This window comes from Anas acuta, chromosome 4 (genome assembly GCF_963932015.1).
Source record: "Anas acuta chromosome 4, bAnaAcu1.1, whole genome shotgun sequence".
Lineage (NCBI taxonomy): Eukaryota > Metazoa > Chordata > Aves > Anseriformes > Anatidae > Anas > Anas acuta.
Genome location: NC_088982.1, coordinates 19,594,868 through 19,607,166, shown reverse-complemented (window position 1 = coordinate 19,607,166; position 12,299 = coordinate 19,594,868). Strand labels below are relative to the sequence as shown.

The window sequence follows — 12,299 nt, the reverse complement described above, 5'->3', positions numbered from 1 at the left end:
CAGTACAGTATTTACTGCAGTGATCTGCAGACAATGACACACCAACTGCGAAAGAAATGCTCAGGGGTAATACAAACTATCAGGATTCCCACGAGTCCAGCATATGAGATACCTGCCACTAAAGCATGAAATTTAAATGCCAATTAAAATGTTAAAATCTCTTACCTGGTCTCAAAAAACAACTCCTTGCAGTATACATTTTTAGCACTTACAATTGCCGAGTGTGTTTCTAATCCAAAACAACAGCACTTGTTTTCTTTCCTGATTTTTAATCCCTTTGGATAGAATACACTTATTTTCCAATTCAGACCTGGAGGCCCAAGTCTGGATTTGAATCTGACAGCTACCATCTGGACCACACGAGCAGAAAGGGTTGTATGTGATCTGGCACATGTCTAGCGTGCCGTTCCACTTTTTGTACATAAGGACATGCCAACATACCAAGCATGTATATTATCCTGCATTTATTAAACTAATTCTTTGCCTTCTATTTCATTTTGTTAAACAATTCATTAATGTTTATTTTTCAAGACAAAAATTATTTAACATTGTCTATTCAGCAGCATTGTAAAAAAAAAAAAAAAAAAAAAAAAAAAATTTAAATACTGTATTCTGTAGTGCCATCTAGGGGATTTAAAACCTGGAATAAAGTGCTCATCTGATAAAGAAACAATAGACACTAGGAAATCAACTATGACTGCCAGGGCAATTTCTTATGTATATCTAGTGTTTGGGATTACATTTTGTGTTACAATAGGAATATTAGAACAAGGTCACACACATAGTGTCATATCTGTAGAATCCATAAATAGGAGAAGATGTATTATGCTATACTTCTGCTTTATAGCCCAATAATTCACAAAAGCAATCTTTAAAAAAAAAAAAAAAATCCCCAATAAAATCAGTGTCATGCTCTGAAACAGGGTTTAGAAAAAATGTCCAATCTCAATTCAGATACCAGGAAATATATGGGATTTGTGTGTGCTAAAGATATTTATATAAAGATTAGACACATTCTTGTATAAAAATTATAGGAAACTGAAATAAAACAGGAGAGCTATGGGCACTTTCTTCAACACTCAACCTCATTCAGATTTTTTTATCTGAAGTTTCCTGATCCTTACATAGTAGATGTCATTACACAGTAATTTCCAGTGCATCACTGAGAACGTTGTCAGAGATGATTAATTGTATAACATGTTGATAGCTGGACTGATAGCAGAATTACAGAATCATAAAATGATGGAGGTTGGAAGGGACACCAGGAGGTCACCCTGTCCAACTCCTTGCCTCTTGTCCTGGCATTGGGCACCCCTGAAAAGAGCCTGGCTGAGTCCTCTTTGCACCCTCCCTTCAGGTGCAAAGAATACATGTACACATACACATTGGTAAGACACATACACACAGTGAGCCTTTCCTTCTCCAGGCTGAACAGCCCCAGTCCTCTCACCCTCTCCTCATAGGAGAGGCATTAAGAGCTATCTCTTGACCATCAACAGGCATCAGTTGCCTAAACATCACAGAAATCAGTGGATAAGTTATACAGGTGAAGAACCCAGCTATGCACTCATGTGATCTTTTATATTTTCACAGTCCCAGTGATAGTACATTCAGTTTCCAACCATCAGGATGAGAGACAGGATCGCTACTTTGCATTTAAATCACCAAACCTCCTATTTTTGATATTCCATGTGGAAACCATGTGCATTAAATACTTACTTTGATGTCCTGAGCATTATTTGTTCATCAGGGCAAGATTCTAAAAGCATGTTAAAAGTGTCCTAAGAACACATACACAATGTTTTAAATGTGTCTTTTATTTGAAGCTATTTTAGACAGTTGTCAGCCTTTCATCCTGAGAGTAGTTTCCATATTCAACTGATTGCCCCCAGCTCACTATCCTGTCACTACAGACCCCATCACCCAGATATGCATTATGCTTTACATCCTCTAGTCACCCACTTTGCATCACACACACACATACACAAATAACAACATATTCCTGCATTATCACCTCCCTAGCCCATATTCCTGTATCTTCTCCACATTTTTTACCACGCTGCACCAACTCAGTGTTACACTGTGTCTTCCAAGGCCCCTGAACTTGCTTGCAAGGACACATTGCAGCACTGCCTTGGGCTCTTGAGGGTGCATAAAGGAGGAAGCAGTGGAGACAGGCTGTTCCTCCATGTTCTGATCAGTAGTCACTGTAGTTCGTAGGCTTCTGTCCAATACAGACCAACGGGTATGCCATAGCTTAATGAAAGGAGAGACAGAAGGCTCCAGGTCCATATTCCTCTGGGAAGTCATTCTATTATCAATACTTAGCCCAGACCTAACTAAAACTGATTTATAGGGAATGACACAGTATCTGAAAGTCTGATTCTGCCACCTTGTGAAGAGACATGTCTTAGGCTCTGCCTGACCCTCACTGGCTGATGTTGTTGACCCACCTACCAGATGACAACACTGCAGACTTTTTCCACTTCTCATTTATTTTGTGGAATTGCTTTCCTAGCCCATTGTTTACTTCATACCAGTGCTAACCGCAGATGAAGTAGTGCTAATGAACAAAGGAAGGTATCTTCTTCATTTATTTTCCAGTAAGTACAGAAGGACTATGAAGACTACAGCACAAGAACAGGAAAGCAGTCAATATGCTTGAGGCTCTCCAGGGTACAGAACCTGGATTCACTTGAAAACTTTGAATGAAATAAAGTTTGAAGCAGTGTTGATATAGACAAGGATGCAAAATACAGGCTTTACAACAGCAATTATTTTTGAGGATAACAATCTGTTCACATAAAACACCATCTATATTTAAAATAAGAAGTCACAGGAGATCAGGGGAATTACAAAGCAATGAGACTTGCTGTGGTTTCAGAGAAAGTAATTAAGAGCCTAATTAAGGACAAAAACAAAAGTAAAGCTTGATGGAGGAAAAAAGCATCAAAGTTTCTACTAGGGGGAGGCAATTTTCCTTCTCTGATATATTTCTTTGAGGCAATGAGCACTCAGACAAGATTCTGTGGGCCAAACTGAGAGGAACTTGCAAGAAGTCAAATAATCCGTAGCAGGGATAACATCTATCTCACAGTAGTATAAGGTAGAGGCTTTTGTTGACAGCTTTAAACTTGGGAGTCTACATCCAAAGACAAGTTGGAAAGTGGTGCATATGGAGAAAGCTGAAATGGCTGAAATGACACATTCCTGCTGCATGCGCTTCCATACCAATGTGTACAGCTCAGGCAAGAAACAAGACACAGAGCCTAATTTTTCTTTGTAGTGGACTACAGCAACACAAGATGCAACAGCCAAAAGCTGCAGCTTGGATGGCTCAAAATGAACTAGTAAAGCACATTTCACTGGGTAGTGCAGCATTCTTTCCCTAGAGAAGTTGTGGAGCCTCCATTTCTAACAGCTTTGCAGACTTGTCTAAAAAAGCTATCATTGAACCTGCTGACAGTAGTCCTCCATTGAGCTGGAAACTGGACTAGAGGACTTCCAAGCAGTACTTCGGGGATCTTGCGACGCATTTAATGCGCTTTAGCTGCTAATTTGAATTTAGTCTATCGGGCAGGACCGCAGCCCATCTGAAGAAAAACAGCCAGAAACTCTATAATGTGAATGTCAGCTCCTCAGCATCATTTCACTCTGCAAATCTGTTCCTACTGTGTTGCACTACTTACTAAAATAGACATATCCAAAGAAGACAGTTTTAATACCTGTAGGAACTTAGAGGCTACTGATACAAACCCAGTATGATTTTCAAGAATTTCAATATCCACCTGTATTTCTTCTAATGTGAAGCTGCATGCTTCTGAAAATCCCCTTTGGCATCTATCTGAATCTTCAGGAACCTTTTAAAATTTAGCCCTAAATTCTCTAAGCTCCTTTGGAAAATCCCAGCATTTATCCTTTTAGGATTGAAAAGAATGAACTGCACAACTTTAAGTTAAGAAAAAGTAATAACCCATGCGCACAGTATCAGCAAATTAACTACAAATGTGTACTTAACATTCTTCAAGAGAAAAGCCTTGCAAGAGATAAGATGCATCAGAAAGCTTATAAATCAAGATAACAACTATTTTCCATATAATTCTTCCAACCTGATAGCAAAGGCCTCATTTTAAATTATGTAACAGTTTTGATCAGGCCACTGTGGTTTTATTCATTGTTCGCTTCACTGATTAACATAAGAAACATAATTATCCCTCAAATTTATAAAGTTTACATTTCATCACCTTTTTAATATTATTAAATTAATCATGCAGGAAGCCCAAATGCAAAGTTTAGAATGGATCATATTAAATGAATATGATCTGGGGCGGGGGGGGAATGCAAAAACAAAAACCATTTTATGGCAAGCTAGCATGTATGTATCATGTAAAGCTGTTGCCAGTTGTGAATGATTTCTTATTTCTACCAAACAAAAGAAAGGAAAATTTTAAAATGATTTTCATAAATCTGTGAGGAAAAATACAATGATAGTAAGTTGTACAGCGTCTTTCATCAGGGATCTCCAATGATTTTCCCAAACACTGAACTGCATTGGCCTTGCAACTCCTCTGTGAAGCACTAGTGAAACAGAACTGGGTAAACTAAGGCAGCAAAAATTATATTCTTTCTCATGGTAGAGCCTGAAGAAGAAAATAAATTTCTGGCTTTTATTTCAAAAGTGTATTTTGCCAGCTCATGTATAAAAACCAAATCCCTAATTCATTTATTTATTTTTTTAGCTTGGCCCAAAGCCTAGCAACAATCCTTTGGGAGAAAACACACTGATTTTACATGACTTTAGATCATCCACTCTCAGACATTTTTAGGTCAGGAAGGACAAAGACAGATTTGTGTAGCACACTACCTAATAAACTAGCAGCTGAATCAAAGAGCTGATGCGTATAAGGAGCAAGAAGCATTTGTAATTAGATTGGCAGGGTATAAAAAAGCAGGTTCCCCCTCCATCCTATGCTATAGATAACCTTCTTCTTGTGATGTTCACCGCCCAGACTTCTATTATACTATTAGCAATCTTTTAGCATCAGAAATAATACTGGTGACACTTGTCGTCTAATCCTTTCATTACAAGTTAGAGTAGGATCAGCAAAAGAGAATTAAGGAAGAAGTTGTACTTCTCTCAAGTTATCTCCTTAGCAATGGCTGATTTAATCCTAACCTTCACTTTATCAGCTCATAACTTTGTCCTCTGCAACAAGAAACTACTTATAGAGCATGATACATTATTCTCTATTAATATTTTCATCTTTTGACACATTGCACATCTACACCATAATGAGACAATTAGAAACACCGTGGTAAATCTGCTGCTGCAGCTGAAACACGCTGAATATGTTGAGTCCTGTATTGAACAGCTAGCTTGAGACTTCTGCTCCTTGGCTTGTTTCTCCATTGTGCAAGTCAGCCACTTGGGTAGGTGAAGCAGCCATTATTACAATAGGTCAGAAGAGTACAGAAACCGCAAATGAATGGAAGATCTGGAAGCACGTGGGAAGTGATACGTAGAAGAGCTATTTGCTTAGTTCAGTGGCACTTAAATTAAACATTTCTTACATGATTCCTCTTTCATGGGAAGTGTACTGTTTTAATCTCATTGGCCTGGCAGTCCTACGCATATTTAACTCTTTATACCAGCCTGTATGCCAGCTTTCCGCAGCACTCCATCTGTGTGATATTCTTCAAAACAGCCCCAGCTTCTCTTCTTCATGCTGCATCCTCACAATCCCCAGAACTGGCATCATCTCAGCAGAATGATACTGAAGATGACAGCCCTTTGACATGGGACCATACATACCATAGTTGCTATGTATGGTCCCAACTGAATGAGAAGAAAGAGGAGAGTGATCCTATTGCTCAGGTCAGCTGGAGGCCATTTGTCCTGGATGCTGACATGGCTAAGAGCTCTGACATACAACTATATGCCAATGCCAACTGACTGGTAATTTCAGAGGTGTTTAACCTCTCCGCACCCGGCAGTCAGTGGCTGTAGTACATGCAGAAACTGTGGCAGTTGTCTCTCGGTTGCTCTTCACCTCCGTTTCAACAGGGTCTGCCCACCTGGGAGTCATTACACAAAGAAGTAGAAACAATAAAAAAAAAAAAAAAAAAAAGGGTCAAATCATTCAAGCCAATAGAGAAGAAAACAACATATTCTAGGGAACAAAAGCCAGCTGAGAAAAAAAAAATCTTTGTTCTTTTTTCATGCTCTTTTCACTTCCATCCATTTTCTACTATTACCATACATTACTTTTTTCTGATCAGTTTGGAACTGAGAAGCAGTAGTTGTTTTCCTGAACTTATTTTCCTTTCACTGTCAGTTGCTTCCTTTGTTTCTTCTTTCTCACTTTTTGCCCATCTTTTTTTCTCCACACATTAATTCAGTCCTTCTTCATTTTAGTTATTCATTTGATTCTTCAACATCTCTTCTCAATATTGTGTTCCCTTTTTCACCTTCACTGAGCTCTCTACCTGTTGTTAGGTACACATTAAAATCTCTCATATGTTGGGCTGTGAAAACTTAGTACATAAATGGATGCATGTCAGTATAAAACCACAGCTGTGTAGATGCATATGTGATCAGTTGGATCCTTCTGTTTAATTTCCATCCAAGGCAAATGAGATGCTTTGATTTAATTTCATATTTTGTCCAAAGAAGCAAGATTACTATAAATAAATGAGCAATCAAGAATGGTACAAAAATATACCTGACATGCTGATGCTCTCCTTGATACTTGAAGATAATATGTATCATAAATGCCCAAAAATAAATGTTAAGTGATCATATTTCTATGGTCATTTTTCTCAGTCAGCTATATGAAAGCTAAATATGCTTATTCCCTGACACTAGTACGGATTACTTACCTAATGGTCTATTTATGATGGGTAAATCTCAGTAACGATTACTTTGTATCACTAAGAAGCTATGACACTGGTCCTGGTCCTTTAGGAAGGCAAGGAAAAAATAAATAAATAAAACTTCTAAAAGCATAATGTAGATTCTCCACCAACAGGCAGCAAGTCATTAATTGCACTTGTCAGAATTTCGAAAAGAAAATTTAAATAAAAGCTTTAGTACTATCAAGATGCTGAGCAATTCACAAAATGAAATAGTGACTAGCCTCACAAACAGCATGCTGGACGACCTACACATATTTCATAAAATAGTTGAAAGGTCCTGTATGCTGCACAAAATATCTGCATAGGATGCCAAGAAATCATCAAGATGCTGCACAATTAATCTGGTTAGGATTGTTCATTTGGATGGGTTCTAAGAATGTTACAATGTCTTTTTTTAGGTCCAGACTAATTAGAAATATTTAGTTGATATTGTTATTAAATTCAGAGTGATTCTGACAGACATAGCTTCATAAAACAGCTAAAATTCTAGCAGAAAAACAGAAAAACCAGACACAGAAGGGCTGGAGTTATAGCTGGATGTTACAATTAATCTTCAAGTTCCCCTCCCCTGCCACTGGGTTCCCTTTCCCATGTTCCTTTGTTTTCTTTGCTGGACCATGGGTCTGTACAGCTATGTTCGATCAGGGAAATATCTTTAAATACACATATTTGGGGATCCTTGTTAGCTGGGTCAGTTCCTTAGCATGGGTTTACTGTGCAGTTGCCTACTCAGAAGTACCAACACAGTGATGGAAGCTGTGTGGGGATTCCCTGACTGTCATGTCATCTTAGAAGAGAGGCAATATGCATTTACATCCCAACTTTTAGAAGGGAAATGCTAGTTATTAGGTTGCCAACCAGAGGTAAACTCCTCCAACTGTGTTTTTGAAACAGATGTACCTTCTCTTGAGTCTATTATGACTGTCACGTGTTAGGCTTACCTTAAGCATGGTTGCTGGACACAATTCCATGGAATTTCAATCAGGGACATCCATCTAATCACTGAGCCCTGTGAGGGGTTAGGTGAGAAATGAGTGCCAAGACTGGCAGCTTGGTAAAGGACTATTCCTCCAGGAATCCTCCACTGCTGGAACCTGAGTTCTGCAGACAGCATCAATACCTAAGAGGTTAGACTACAGATTTCCCAAGGCTTTAAACTCAGACATCTCTCCCACGTCTCATTTTGAGAATGATTCTTTTTTTTTCCCCACAACAAGAGGATTTTCTTTTAACTTAAAACAAAGAAAAAATATCTTCTTAAAGTAGATATCATAAACTAGAATGCAGACTGTTCTTTTACAGCGCACTCCATGCAGCAAGTAAAGGTACACAGCAGGAAGCAATGAAGAGGCAGCAAGAACAGAAGAGAATATGAGGTAAACTGAAAGATGAAGGAAAAGAGGGGGAGAGAGAGGGAGAGAAGGACAAAGAAGAAAATGGCACCTGTCATCCTAATTATGCTTTGAATTTTTAGTCACTGACACTTTGCTTCAGAGGCCTTTCTCTGCTTTGTTGTTCTGCTTCTACTGCCTGTTCTCTAATACACCTGTTCCTCTCTCCCCCATCAATTCAAAACAGGGAAAATACTAGAAGAACTTCCATGTTCAAGATCAGCAGAGACTCAACTTCAGAAAAAAAAAAAAAATCTTTAGAAAATTTAAAAAAAATAAAAACAAACGGTTCAATTCAGAAACTTATTCAAGGAGTTTGAGATTCATGTTTCATCTGCAGTAAAATTATCTGACATAAAATGTGCTCTGTACTCCTAAAGGCAAATTTATATATTCTTCATTACTGAGACAGAATGTAATAACACCATGTTTTACCATTAAACTACTGTTTATAGGACAATGTATTAATTTTCCTCCACCAATGAAAATCCGGAATATAGAGCCTAACGGACAAAACCAGCAAACGTGGCAATTTTGGTAAACACCATTGTGTGTCTAACCATTTTAATTACACAGTTTCTTCTCCAATTGAGGAAATCCAATCTCACCCCATCTACAGTGCATGACTGGTCAACTACTTACATTGTTTTATTTCCTGTTTCCTGAGTGATTCAATGAATAGCAGGTATTTTTCTTCATGTATAAATACTCTTGTTCTAGCACAAATATAAGAAATTTCCAGGTGATTATGCAATCAAAATCCATTAGTGTTAACTTATATCAACAGCTATGAAAGAGTGATAGGTACATGGTCAAACCAAACAGCTGATTGCAGTCCATCCACTTAGAATTCATGAACACACTGATGGAGGTATTTCAGCACTCCTGACAAGATGTATGTCAGACAGGATCAGATAATCCAGCAAACAAACATGATATGTACCTTGCACTATTGAAGTTGATGGGTGCATTAGTCTAGATTTTCAAACATAACTCAAAGACACCAATATGGAGACAGGAATCAAAAATACTTTAGGAGTAAGTCTTAACTGGACAGGTTAATCGATCAGGATTCAGTGGTGACTTGTGGAATAAAAATGTTTCTATCTCCTGTTATAAAGGACAATCCCACTTCTATCTCCTGTTTTAAAGCACAATCCTACTTCTCAGATAAAGAAAGAATGATATTTTACTAGTCACTTAGGGCAGCAAGTATTTTCATTGGTCTGCAAAAAGTCCAAGACAGAAACTTTTATCATTGTTCATACAGAGACAGTTAATGATAAGACAGCATCCAGTTGCAGGCCTGATGAGAATATTCATCACAAAGCACATCCTTTAAATTTAACAGGCTAAGTATACATGTGCACACACACACACAACCCCCTTTCCTCCCCCCCCCCCCAAAAAAAAAAAAAGTCTTTTTTTTCTCCTGTCAGTATACATGGTTTCTCAGACTAAAAGATGTATTTATTTATTTATCTCTAGAAAATCCTTTGCCTAAGTTACACAACCTGTCTAATATTTCTCTGGCTATTTGTTCTGGTATGGACTACACCTCAGCCTTGTTCCTTGCTGAAAATGTCAATTCAAGCAGCCCCAACAACACCACTACAGCCAGAAAATCTTTACCAGAGCTAAATCCTGCAACCTTATCTAATTGCGTCACCCTGTCAACCCCTTCAGTACCCTCAGGTGAATCTAATCCTGTCCAAGGTTTTGAAATCATTCAGTTTCTCAAAGCAGTCCCTAACCTGTTGTTCCCCTACTCCTTGTAGTCCTCTCCTCCCTGAGCTGTGCTGGTACATGCAGAAAATTTTGCTTGTGAAGACAGGGGCAAAGCCAGCATGGAATGATTCAGCCTTTTCTGTACCATCTGTTTCTCCTACACTCATCAGTGGACCCACATTTTCTTTTAACATCCCACTGATTCTAGCATATTCTCTCATTACCCCTTATGTTCCTCGCTACTTTTATCTACAGCTGGGCCTTGGTCTTTCTGATTTTCCTCCAAATGCTCAAGAAGTTCTGTTTGTGTTGCTTCTTCGTTGCCTGGGTCTTTCTGATTTTCCTCCAAATGCTTAAGAAGTTCTGTTTGTGTTGCTTCTTTGTTGCCTGGTTTCTACTTCTTGTGTGTTCTTGTGTTTCAGTTCATCCAGGGGCTCCCTGCCTAGCCAAGCAACCGTTCTGCCAAAAATTTTCATTTTTATGTACAAATGGAAGAAAGTTTGTTTCTGAACTCTCTGTAAGTTTTTTTTAAAGATCAACCATCTTGCTTATGCACTTTTTCTCCTCATGGAAGCTTCCAGAGGGAGTTCTGCCTCAGAAACTGAAATTTGGTCAAAGAAATTGCCTAAACAAACAGAAATCTGATTTTCTGAAGTCCACAGCCTGACTCTGCTGCTCATCTTTCCAACTTTCCTTCAGATCTTGACGTCAGTCATTGTGAACAGCCAATCATGTACACCATTACACTGCTTGATCCTCCTACTTTGCCTTGAAGTTTCCTTATCTGCCCTACAAGTATTAGCAGCCACTTTATTAAGTTGAACACGGGAAAGACAGTTGAGCACAGGAAAATTCACTGGGTCCCTGTGATAAAAAATGATTCTTTCTACAAAAATTAAGAAAAAAAAAAAAGAAAGAAAGAAAAGAAAAAAGCAAAGATGATTAAAAACATTCCAAAACAAAACTGCAAACAATGAGAAATTTCATATATATATTGTATATAGAGTGTACATATATGTGTATATATAGTGTGTGTATATATATGATAAAGGCTTTACGATAAGCCATCTCATTTAACACCTACTGACTGGTTAAAGCCAAGCAGCCTCTTCCTATAGTCCGTCCCCTTAGGATGCAGAAAGAGTGGAAGAAATATCGATTTTCAGATTTGTGCAGAGTACCTCATTTTCATTTCACTCAATATAGAAAAATAGCACACACACACACACACAAAATAAATAAATAAATAAATCACTATTTTTCTATATTCCCCATGAGGAAATTGAAATATGTCCAGACTGGATGCTACAGTAAGTCTAGTTCAAAGAGGTATGTCTCAGCTTAATAAGGTCCATTTTATTTGCCAGTGAAGAGACACCTGCAGGATGTGAGAGATAGAAATACCATAATTTGCTCTCCAGAAACTGCTAGCATCACTTTTGGTGCATATTAATGCAGCTCAGTACTGTCAATGAGGTGATTATTTGCTCCCTAGAGAGCTCATCTCACAGAGTTTTCATTTTGTGTGGTGCCAGGTATAAGTTCGCTTCTGCGGCTGATTCCCGTAATGCAGTCTCTCAGAGACCCCTCTCCAGCTCTGCTTTTAGCCACTAATTCATAAATGTACATAAATAACACATGCATAACTCTTATCTTTTTATGGGGTTAAATCAAAAACTTCTGCTTCTTATACCTGCAAAGCCCTTTTACCTCTGTATAGACTTCATATAGGTACACTTACACTTCTCTGGATACCAACAGCTGTAAAGACAAAGTGATACTGACTTCAGCAGAGCCACATTCCCTAAGTGCTGGTGCAGTGGTGTAGGTAAGTTTCTCTGCTTTTGCCTCAATTGGAGCAGTTGAAACTGGCTGAGACGTGCGTACACAGGTTTTGATCACATCAAAAATTTTGTTTTGAATATTGGGCTGAATAGAGCTACTGTATTGATTAGGGACAATGGGGATGTAAATGATGCATTTACATTATTGCTTTAATTCAAAACCTTTAATTGAAAGATTACTTCCTGCACTCCAACTTAAATCACAGAGTCTTGGAGCACACAATCTGGATGTCTTTTGGATGAAGCTCATCTCACATACCCCAAACACCAACGGGCATTCAGTCCACCAAGCCAGGCTGGTGCTAAGATGAAGAAACCCCTCTGAAATTCATGCTGTGAAGACAGCAGGCTCTCAGCACAGATCAGATCACACTAAAATCTCACTTCTGTTGGGATGTATTGCATCCTAATACAAATATAG

The 12,299-nt window shown here is 38.3% G+C and overlaps 1 long non-coding RNA gene across 1 annotated transcript in view; it reads right to left on the bottom strand.

Annotated features, from left to right (window-relative positions):
• Positions 1 to 1,893: 1,893 nt before the first annotated feature.
• Positions 1,894 to 12,299, bottom strand: part of LOC137855678 (uncharacterized) — a 30,168-nt gene continuing 19,762 nt past the window's right edge. The window contains exons 2-4 of the long non-coding RNA XR_011095884.1: positions 8,949 to 9,022; positions 6,880 to 6,958; positions 1,894 to 6,075 (exon numbers count right to left, since the gene is read on the bottom strand). This is a non-coding gene — a long non-coding RNA (uncharacterized lncRNA). The remainder of the gene's footprint in view (positions 6,076 to 6,879; positions 6,959 to 8,948; positions 9,023 to 12,299) is intronic.